The following is a 12364-nucleotide window of genomic DNA, read 5'->3' as shown; positions in this document are numbered from 1 at the left end:
CGTAATGATGGGGTCCGCAGATGTTGGCGAAGGCACGTCCCACTCAATCGCCATTTATTTGATAGAAACACGACAATTAAGTTTGTGCGCGTGAGAGACATGATTAATGTTAATGGAACCATACATAAAACCTTTTTTCCGTAAAAATACTGAATTCATTTACTTACTGGAGTAATTATTTTATAAACTAGTTATCAAGAATATAGTTTGTTTAATGGACCAATAAATGAATATTTGATAACATAAATCATATGACCCAAGAAAATTAGAGAGTAATGTTTGGGATTAGGAAAGGATAGGGATATTTGTCTTGGGGCTGAGCTTAAAGCCACCGAGTGCGTCCACCGGGTTGCGGATGTCGGGTCAACCTCTAAATAGAGAGGTAAGCTGCGAGATAAGCGGGTTCTCTCGTCGAAAAAGCAGTCGTGGACAAAAAGTGTCAGTGTTCTGTGGGGGTATTGGTCTATCCTTGGGTAAGGTATACCATTAAAATGATGCCAAAACCTGTAAAGATGCCGTGACTTGGAGACAGGGGGCCGCCAACAATTATGCCTCTAACCACCCGGAGGAGAGGGTAGCACCTCTTCTTCATATGTGCGAAGGTGGAGACCATATTGGTCGGTACAGCGATACCATTGGACTACGGGTGTGTTGATATTTAATTTAACGGGAATGCGATGTGGAAGGCATGGGAAAACCACTATATCATCATCCCGTGGAGTCACAGTTACTCCGCTCACTCAGGGAAAATTGTATTTAGACAAGTTTTAAAGCCGAGAAAGGGCACATAATGAGAGAACCATTTCAGAGGAGACTAGATCCGAAGGGATGGATTACTCAAGAAAGATTCGGGTTTCTTAACAGTGGCCAAAAGTGAAAACATTGAAGTTCAGCCTTATGATGAAACAAGGTGCATCCGGATAAAAAGAAGTATAATAACTTTCGGGAGACCAAAATGCAAATTACCTTTTACCGAGAAAGTTCAGAATTTTATTGCTGACATTTTATTTTTTCTTGTTTAATTGAGTTGGCTGTTAAAATTATTAATATAAGCCTTGGAGTCTGGCCAACAAAATGAAGGCAGCAAAATTGAAATAAGGTTTTTAAACCATTTTAACTAAACCTCATTATTCTACGTATTGCAAGCCCTATTCCTGTAGATTTACGGGCGTGTTTTACATGAGGTATGATGAATGAAGTTAACCATTGTAACCCAGTCCACGGCAACATCAGATTTGAAAATTCCTCATTTAAAATACGTGTGAATTTTCAGGTATATTTAAGACAGATGTGAACTTCTTGTCATTTTATGTTGCCAAAATTAATGCGATTGAGATGATGCGACTCTATGAATTAGGAGAAAACGTTGATGCAAAATTTAAGCCCTCCCTCCAATCTGGAGGAAACTCTGCTTTTTGAAAATGAGTTTTATGAAAAGCACTATTACCTTTTCTTGGGCGTTCCGAAAGAGCATTAGCCATTATTCACTACACCTGATGTCTCGTCCTGTATTTCAAAGGTTCCGTCAATGTCAGCAACTATATTAACGTCTCCAATCTCATTTTCAAAATAAATATGAATGTACAAATTTTTGTGTTCCATTGCACCTCATGTATTTCATAAATAGTCATAATTTGTTCTAATCCAATCTGTAATGATAAAGAATCAATTTAAATCTCAATGTTCACTTCCAGACGAAACATACGTTGTAGTATATATTATATGAAATGTTGATGTAACGGTGAATTAAATGATATATTTGGATGAATGAACACTTGATAAAAGGAATATTTACTCTTATGAAGACATATTTATCTTATGTATGAAGTTACACGATGATTAACATATTTTGAATATTTATTGAAATATCTAAGTACTTATAAAACATATTTATAATCTCACTCAAAGCAGTGTAAACCTACATTAATCGAAAAAATAAAATTATCTATGAATGAAATTCATTGGAAACAATTTTTTTGTATTTCTTTGTTATATTGCGTTTTCGCAACTTTGGCCAAAAATAAGTTAAAACTTACATATTTTTTGAATGCCTTCAAGTGATGCCATGCCATGCCATTCAAGTTATTTTCCCCAGAAATAACGATGGGCTACGAAGGGTTAACGCCTTCTTTTACGTTTTATCTATCTTTGCCCACCACTCAGAACGAGGCTGTTTAGTACTGGCCTGTCCCTTTTGGGAACGAATTTTCCCGTGCCAAGCCACTCCAATCCCTTGCCTGACTCATCACATTTTTCCGCGTCGCTTTGTGGCCACATCGTTGCGTAGGATGGAATTGGAGAGCCTTGCTACGTCAGCACACCTCTTGATAGCCTCCTTGCGATGGAATTTGGGAGAGATTCAGCTGGATACCAAGTTAATCAATTAACGTACACGCATGCACGAGATGCGTAGTAATGGCCACTTTCTGGTGGAATGGAATGGTATTGGAGGAAGCGACCGACAACTTAGGTCATTTGTGCCATGAGGGAAGGGGTAGGTAAGGAAGGGTGGAGAAAAACCCGGCGTTGGCATTAGCCTTCTTTTAACGAAATGCGCCAAGGTGACCATATCTTAACGTCCCATCCGACGGACGGAGTGTTGAGCTTGAAAATTCCTCCACGCAACATTCAAGCAGGGATCGGGCAATCTCTGAAAATTCTCTGACGCCGCTGCGATTTGAACCCGAGCCCGTCGGGCGGGAAGCCAACACTCCAGCCACCACACCAACCCGACCCCCAAACTTTCTGACTTTCAAGAAATTCACCCTTCATCAAACCATTATCTGCATGTAAAGGTTATACATCAAATCTGTATGATAGGACAATAGAGACATCTTTATACTACTTCGCCATATGACTAAAAGGTCGTGTGCCGGGGGATGCTAGGACACCATCCGTCTACGTATAAAAGGCAAATACCCAAACAAGATTGCGACTAGTTACGCATTTAGTTAAATCCTTTATGGTTCGGGAAAAAACGAATTCCCATTTCTATCCGTTGGGCAAAATATCTGTCTTATTTTATCGCTTCTGTCGGACCTTGATACATAGTGCGGTCCTAAGATGATGTTCTTTCTGTCACACTTAAAGATATCTATTCTCAATTGTTCAAGGAAGCTATGCCTAGCGCGCTGCCTCCGAGCCTCTAGCGCAGGGGTTCCCAAACTTTTTTGTACCACGCCCCCCCCCGCTACACATATCAGCTTTCCATTTTGCAATACCCTATTTCCACGGTGCCGTACATACCAACTCCTACTTGTACAAGTACTTGTACTCGTACAAGTATGTGCCTACTTGATACGGTGAGTAGGTAGAATTTTTTGTTCACTGTTGAATGCGGTAACGCTGAATGGAAAGATTCAATAATTGTACGTGTGATGAATATTAAAACAAGTATTACATGAAAAACGAATATAATTACCTGTAACCTTCTTTGATAAAGTTTACAACTTTATTGAAACTTTACAAAAACAATTATGAAAACTTAGAAAGACTTTATTTCAAAGATCTGAGGAAATTATTTTTGCAATTTTTTTATTTATTTCATTTGGGTGTCACGCCCCCCCTAGAATTTCTCTACGCCCCCCCAGGGAGGCGCGCCCCCCAGTTTGGGAACCCCTGCTCTAGCGGCTCCCGGGTTATTTTGCTTAACATCTGGGTAACGCTGTATGTACGCCCGTAGCGATTTTTTACGAATCGCACAGCTTTCATTTTGTATTTTTTTTAAGTTCGCGGAATAACTCTTTCTACATTGGATCTAATATGCTTATTACATATTCAAAGGGCGGTCGGACGAGTGCAAAATGGACCACATTTCTTTAACTTTCTCATTAAACATTTTTCCAGCAGTACGCTTCACGAATCCGTAATTCATCAGGGCTCCACAAATATTCGTTATATATGTTAAATATTCCTTAGATGTTTTGAGACGTCACTTAGCGCTTTCCACAGTGTGTCTATGGGCTATGTTAAGATTTATAATGCTATTATTAACAATTTTTTTCGTGTTTGTCTACTACCTCTTAACCATCTCGCATAGGCATAAAATTAAAAGTGATTCGACAAAATGGCTATTCATAACCTCATTAAAAATAATCGTAAGGAGTTAAAAATTATGTGCAATAAAATGAGAAGAGTAAAAAAATATTCTTGTGCATATTTCGAAAAAAATACAGTGAAAACTAGAATAGAAAACAAATTTCGTTAAAGAGACGACTTGGTGGGCTTGGAAGCGTTGCCATTTATCATGTGGCGTGGATCAGTGTTACAGACATCGGCCATTCTTTCAAAGCCTGGCTATGTCACTCAAACAAAAGGAGCATCCACAAACATGTTTTATCTTCTGACTCACAGAAAGAGGCGTCGGTGCATTTGAAATAATTCAATGTTCAATACCTACGCCATGCATAAGCTTAGAAATCGTATATACTATGAGTATGAGGACATTTTAACTATGACATATTATGCGATAAACAATACCCTCCACACTAAAAATTACAGTGAAAGCAGTTCTTCTATTACCTGCGTATTATTCGTAAAATTCCACTTTGAGAATTGTGAAGTAATTTTGCACTCCAAACTGCCACTCCAAAAAAATCGCCATGCTTGCTGAGCGTGACGTCAGAGTCCAGTAAACAATATGTTAACCTAGTGTCTTAATTTTAGAAAAAAAACATGTGTCTCGCTCAGTACTTCTTTCTCATTCCAGTTTATTTTTTCATAGCATTAGCACATGCAAATTTCATCATCAGTCAAGCGACAGATTTATGTTCCATAGTTGACAGGTTTAAAGAATTTATGCTTACTGGAAGATGAAGCACAGTCTAGAAAAATAGCATGTTTCTTTTTCATCCTCATCCACGGTGATTTCCCCTGTATCAAATTTTGTTCTCACTTCATGATCTGCTACCACCTTAGCCATAACACTGCGAACGCTCAAACTTCTTATCACTTGAACGACTCCAACTTCTAAATATCCGCGTGTCTTTACTCCAGACCTAAGGTCTATGGAACGCTAAGTAAATTGGTGTTAAATATATTCCGTTGTATTTCTCTAAAACGTTAACTTCACATATTCCAATATTGTAGCTAGTACACATTAAAAGTAATGAGTAAATTAATGTAGTAAAATTATTTACAAACCCCGCAATAGATAACTTGCGAACAAGATGGTTGATTTAATTTATGTTGCTTTTCAATTTTGCGGCACCTTAATTTCACGCCCATGAAATCTTCGAAGCCGCAGAAAAAATCAGCGACCATGACTAAATTTACCTTCGGAATTTTCCCAGAATGCGCCTTTACGTTGTCAAAGTCAGCCATTGCGCCATATGTAGGTACACCGAAAAAAATCTTTAAAAGTATTCATAACAGTTTTTATATCCCCTTCAAGTCATGTATCAATATCGCCGTTACTTTTTGCTATTGCCGTAGAGCAAATATGCTTACTCGCATTCTGGCGTCACAGGGCGTTCTTGTAGTGCGAACGAATTTTTTTTAATTTTTGCGAACTTGGAAGCTCTGTAACAGCATGAATATTGAGAATTATGAAGTCATATTTTTCAAAAGATAATAACTTTAGCTTACCTACCAATGCATGTAAAAAATTACTATTTTACTTTTATGAGAGCTACCCATTGCTGGGATTTGGCTGTCAATTGATTCGATAAATTATCTTTGGTATTCAAACAAAAATTAAGTTACTTCAAACGAATATTTCACTATGAAATTTAACATCTCAACGAAGTAAAACGTGGATTGGTTGTGATTAAAAATCAAACTCTAAAATGAAAAAAGACCTCTCTCGTTACTTTTTTCCATGCATACTCTATTATAAAGTGAGCTAATGTGATTTGGTCATAATAAGAGCGTATCTTTTACAGAAAACTGTTTGGCCTTCATACTATAGAGAAGACTTAAACAAATTTGGTCTCAACTGAACATCACCGAAGGGTCTAGTTAGCTGACACTTGCAGACTTGCTGCAACCGCAGATTCAGCGAGCAAGCAAACCCTAACCTCCATGCGACATAGGGCTCACTATCGCGCTTGTAAGCGCTGGCAGCACGCCAAGACGTTAACTTGGTCTCATGGACGCTGGACAGAGGACAGGTGGCACGGCTGGATAGTGTGATGTTAAAGGGACGCCGGCGAGGAAGTCATTTGACTCGGGAGTGAATTACGGTAGTGATGATTGGATGAGACTTTACGAGCGATGTGTAGCCCCAATAAACAAGTGGAAACGAAATAAAATTTTATCCACAGCGATATACTAAAACGAGTAAATTTATAAATACTTTTACAGCAAAAATACTCACCTTAGTGTTTAGAAAATTATTTGATTTCGTAATATCTGCAAAAATGGCGTTAAATCGACCGATTTATTCTGTACTTATTCAGTTAATGGAGAATTTTTCACAATTCTACGTTTTGAAAGCCATGGAAATAGGCTCATCACAGATTTCTGAAATAGTTTGGCCTACATTTAAACGATTACATTCAATCATTTATTCCTAATTTCCCGGGACAGGCATTTAAAAATAAATAGTAAACGCACTTATGTACTCTAGGGATATTAGAGAACCAACATGAAGGCCATAAATCATTTCACCCTTCTCCCTGTTGATAACTTGAAAATGATTGCTTCAAGAGTGACATTATCTAGTGTGGAGGGATTTTAGTAGTTAACCTTGAGAGATTACATATTACGCGAATTACGTCAGTTTTAACTCGCAACCATTTTGTTAGGAATGATCGGAACAAGTTGTGATGTGAAATGAAAACATTTGAGCTTCAGTCTAAAAAATAAACCGAAGGGAACGAGTAAGGTTTGTTGGCAGAGTTGTAATGATTTTAAGTGATGTAAACTCTTAAGTTGATGGCACAAAAGAGTAATTAGATATGTTTGCCAAATTATTTCCTAAGAATTTGCTACAGCATTGTAAACATCATGAAGGAAGGACAAGGGTTTTTTGGAAGAGGAGAAGAAATAATAAGATCTCCAAAGATAACAGTAAAAATTAGCATTTTAAAGAAGAATATTAAGTCAAATTCTATATTTTCAATGACACAATGTGATGAATGAATATTCGAATGAAAAATGCATGTTGAGTGCTGTGTTCAAAGTGCTATTTGCTAGATGAACAAAAATTGATTTAGCCAAAAATATTCTAAGAACATTTATGACTTGAAAGTCGAATATAGGGAACATCTTTAATTTACAATCAATAACTAGATGTCCGTGAAAGTGGTCTTATTTTTTGCTAAAATTCGTTTTAAAACGATGCGATTTCGGTGTTATAGAAAACCTTGGCGATGTTGTTATAACGTTACAGTATTTGCACATTTCTAAGTATTTTATTAATTTTTGGTACATGTTTAATGATTGCTTATACTTTATTTAAGCATTTTACAAAAAAAATGTAATACAATTTCGATTGCACAAAATGTCTAATAAAACCATGATGGAAATGGTTCAAGCATTAATATTATAGAGTGAGCAAGGAAAGGTGAACCGTGAACACTTCACTCGATTATAATTAATAGTCACCATGATAATGTTACTCTGTAACGAAACCATGGTCGGTGTCAATAAATTACTATGTGGAAATAGCAAAGTTGTTGATCCTTCTATTCCTACTTCACTTGATTGTCTTTGTGAGGAAGACTCGAGTAAAATTTGACCAAATGGCACTGGAATTTGTTTTCAATTTTAATGTATTAATTTAGACCAATAACGCAATATTTAACACTAGAACTACCGATGGAGTCATTTTGACTCCTCGCCATTTTTATTTCTCTGCCCTGTCAAAAATTTTCCGAATTCCGGCCTGAAATTCCGTGACTTTTATTCATTTTCGACACAAAATAAGGCTGTGCGATTAAAATAATTCTAGAAAATAAAATAGTGCACGTTTTTCAAAATTTACCTTTAACTACCAAAGGGAGTCATTTTGACTCCCTAATGTATTTTGCTTGTCTTTTCACCAAATAGTAATATTTATACAAGTTTTTATCTTTTCTTATGTCAATTATAATTAATATAAATCAATCAAAGGCTTAAATATACAATTATTTTCCTTTTGGCTCATATTTGCGAGACTTTGAAAGCATTTCTTATTTTACGGGTCTGTGTTTGGATCTACAAACTATGTGAATGTCCTGATAATCTTTTACCTTGCGATAAAGTGGTGAATATGCAATTCATAGCATTTTTAAATCCATGTGTTAAGAATCCGTTGTATCTGTCCCTCCTCCGTTACCCCTTCCTTCTCGCAGCCCACCTTTGCCGCCGCCCGCTAATACTGTGCATTGCGCTGCAGCACTTTTATTTCAGCCTTGACTGCGTGGAAGTTGATTTTCAAATATGAAACAGTACCTCTGATATACCGATTCCCCAGAAAAATTGATATACTGATGAACCAGGAAAATAAATCAGTAGAATGAAATAAAGTTACTGTTCTAGCACGTTTGGCTCTGACAGCGCTGGCTGCCGGGTGCCGCACAGGAAAACCGTGCGCTGTCCTTTGCATTAGTGAATCCAGTGAACTCTCGAGTGGACTGCAAAACTCCTATGAAGCAAGGATTTCATTCTTCCTGACTGGGAATATGGCTAGAAGAAGTAGGCGAAAGCGTGAAGAAGTCCCATCTATGTTGCATTCTATACCGGAAGGTGAATCGGAACGCGAAACAAAAGGTCATTTCGGCTGTGACGAAGTCGAGGATTTTATTCCTCAAAACGTTTCTAGTGAGTCTGAAGATTCAGACAAAACGCGTGCGAAATATAAGCAGTAATTCACATTTACTTTCCTTTTCATAGGTATTTACAAAAAAAGGTATTATATACGATTATTTATTGATTCGTTTATACTGACTCACATAAAGCGATGTACAATTGTGGAACCACGCAGGCAAAATTACGAAGATTTTACACTTTCCGATGTGGAGCTAGTTGCATTTATAGCCATATTTTATGCCCGAGGAATACCAGGTACAAATGATTACTCTATTGAGAGTATTTGGTCAAACGACTGGGGAATACCATTTTCTACAACGAACGACTAGGTTTGTTAACATTTTGCAATGTCTAAGAGTTGATAAGAAATCTAATTGATTCCAGCGGCTCAAAACTGTCAAGTTTGCCCTCTTTTCAATAGTGTACGATAGATTCATAGAGAATTACATTGCTTGTTACAAACCTGGTCCGTACATTAGAGTTGATGAACGACTTTTTCCCAGTGTAATTAGGTATATTTCACTCTGTACATTCCTTCTAATCCGGACAAATACGGCCATGAATATTGGCTACCTGTTGACAAGGAGAGCAAATATCTTGCAAATGCCTTCCCTTATGTTGGAAAAGGTAATTCACTTCATGCAGATTGCCGTTTAGCAGTACTGAAACCAATGCAACCATTTCTGAAAAATAGGCGAAATGTTACTGTATATAATTACTTTACCTCAGTCAAACTCGCTGAACAGCAAAAAAATCCAGGGTACTAGCATTATGGGAAAGGTAAATAAAAGAGAATAGAAGAACCAAAAGAGATGAAATCACAAATATACCACAAGAACGTCTACTCAGTGATAGCCTATCTACTCGTTGGAAAATACTCCCAACTTAGCAGGTGTTCATGGATAGTGTACACTGAGACTACCTAAAACATTTCGCGCAAGACGTTTTAGAAAAAGCTCGTTACAGAGTTGGCTGATCCTCATGTTAGATGTAGATAAAATCGTTGCGTGTCCAATGCCGCAGATTCTTCTGACGGGTTTCTGCGAAAAAATTATTTCCAGGCAAAACCAAAGTGCAAAAATAATCTATCAGTTGGGAATTGCAAGACCTGCCAAAAGTCTTTGTGTGGGCAATGAAAATGAACGACAATGCTTGAACTCTAAAGCACCTTAGACAAATGCGTGGCGTATTAACAGCAATTTTTTTGCTTTATTTAATTGTCTTCCGAACTTCCATGTAGCCTAAGTAATATTTTTGATCATTCAATATCATAAAATGTGTTGAAAAGTCTACGTTTGCTGTTTTATCCAATTCCTCCATTATAACTCTATTAAAACAACATAACATGTAAGAAAAAAGAATTTCAAAGCAACACTGTCAAATTTCGCATTTTAAAAAAATATATTTTTTTGTTAAAACGACGTCTGAAATATTGCAATTATTAACAAAAATGATAAACTAATGCAATCTATCAATAAAAACAGACATAAACAGCAAAAATAAACAATAATAAGGTAGGAGTCAAAATGACTCCATTCGGTAGTTCTAGGGGGGGTGTCAAGTTCGGTATTCCTAGTGTTAAGCTCTTCCTTCTTCTTTTTTCCTGTAATGGGGTTGTATTATTGGCGAATACAATCGGCACATGGCAAATCCCCACTACCCTTCATGTATGTACTTTGAGAGCCATTTCCAAATTTTGCGATTATCAAATTTCTCTACACTAATTCCAGCATTTAAAAATGCTTCAGTAGTATCAATAACAAACTCTTCTTTCTCCACCTTCTCTTTCTTTGACTAAGTGACTGTCTATTCAAATGATAGCTGTCGTTTTGTGAGTCTCCTATCTTCACGCATTTTATTATGCATATCGCTACTGATCTGCCTTAAGTCTTTCAGATTCAACTCTTTTATCGCTAAATTTGCTCAGTAATAATTTGCCTTTCCCATAAAATCATTCTGAGCTGTATTAACTTGCCCCGGTATGAGCGGTTACATTAAGTTTTCAGCATTTTTAATTTCCTTTCCATCATTTGATATTTACCTGATGTATTTTTCACAAAAATTTGAACAAAAATCACATTCATGTTTTTAAGAAATTTAATTAGAATTATTTCCCAATAAATAAGACAAGACAAATCAGACTTTTTAAATAAGACAAGGTGCAAACTGGCCACTGCAATCATTCAGGTCAAGCAATACTCACCAAACATTGCAATGAAAATCAAATTCATGCTCAATTAATGAAATCAATTCTTACTTCCCGAGAAATAAATAAGGCAAGTTAAAGCCTCGAACTGGAAGTGAGCATCTCATTTTCATAGGATCGGTGGGAAGAAAAATAAGAAAAAATTTCGCGGTACGTAGCCTCTAAGTAGAGGATACTGTGTCGAATTTGAGGGTCTATCACTTGGGTTGGAGTGAGGAACGACTTCATCAGCGGAGGGTCATGGCGGGCCCACTTGGAAAGAAGATCTTGCGAGGCAGATTGAGGCGGTTTGGACGCGACCAAAAAGAAAGGATAAGTGCAAAGGAGAGTGGATCCGCTGAAGATGAAAGGGAAGAAGTGTGGAAAGGACCCAAGAAGAGATGGAAGGACAACGTATCGGGATATCTCCAAGAAAAAAGGTAGTCAACGGAGGAGAGTGAGCCGTGGGAGAGTGGAAAGGGAATACTAACTCCACTGGGGTTGGATAAGGCGGGGACAAAGGAAAAGTGCTTCGGAGATAGAGAATATATCGTGGTGCCTGTTGGCTTCGATTACCAGAAAAAAATAAGTTAAGGATATATTTTCCGAGGAGAAGAGACGGGTAATTCTGCTGAAACACTTAGAAAATTTGAATACTCCTAATAATATTAATACTCAACTCCTGATATGCGAAGAGTATGCTACTGCGTTTACTTTTCCTTCATAAATGCATATATTTCGGGACTTTGGTAATAAAGAACTGCTGCGGGAAGTTTTTTTTTAATTTATCCTTAATAACCTTTTGAGCTTCTTTGCCGAAGAATTTTTTAAACTCGTACGTGACATTTTAACCCATTTATGCCGAAGGTTTGAAAAATGCGAATTTTACACTGATTTTTACATATTGTAGATAAAAATACGTATTAAAACAATATCTGAAAGAAATAACAATGTATCTCTTGCCAGTTATTAATTACGTGGTGTTCCAAAAATGGAACACTAGGCAAATCCACTACTATGACGTACTCATTGAAGACATGCAAAAAATTTGATTAAGACTTTTATTAAGTCACTACTTAGAATGATAGAACACTTTACATGCAAGGATACATTGCAATTTTAACATTGAAAAGTGGTATTTTTGTCACGTTGGACTCAGTGAGTTTGCTTTCCCTGCTCTACATTATAATGATTCATGCCGTCATGACGTGAGTCAAAGTTACGCTTCATAGATGGTCTCCCTTTCTTACCAGGCTCAGCAGTATGACAATATGTCTCTTTATAGTGATAGGCCACACGGCGACGAAATTCAAGAAGATTCATTGGCTTCACATCGTTAATTTTATGCAACTGCCAAGCATTTTGTGAAGCCAGCTCAAAGCAGAATAACCGGATGGTTCGAGTACCGTCTTTTTCCACGGATTGATGCTTGACACTTGTCAATGT

The 12364-nt window shown here is 37.0% G+C and overlaps 1 protein-coding gene across 9 annotated transcripts in view; it reads right to left on the bottom strand.

Moving 5' to 3' along the window:
• Positions 1-12364, bottom strand: part of LOC124170977 (ELAV-like protein 1) — a 733134-nt gene that overhangs the window by 167594 nt on the left and 553176 nt on the right. The window lies entirely within an intron of this gene.

Source organism: Ischnura elegans, chromosome X (genome assembly GCF_921293095.1).
Source record: "Ischnura elegans chromosome X, ioIscEleg1.1, whole genome shotgun sequence".
NCBI classification, from domain to species: Eukaryota; Metazoa; Arthropoda; class Insecta; order Odonata; family Coenagrionidae; genus Ischnura; species Ischnura elegans.
The sequence above is the reverse complement of the archived record's forward strand: the minus strand, read 5'-3'. Positions and strand labels throughout refer to the sequence as shown.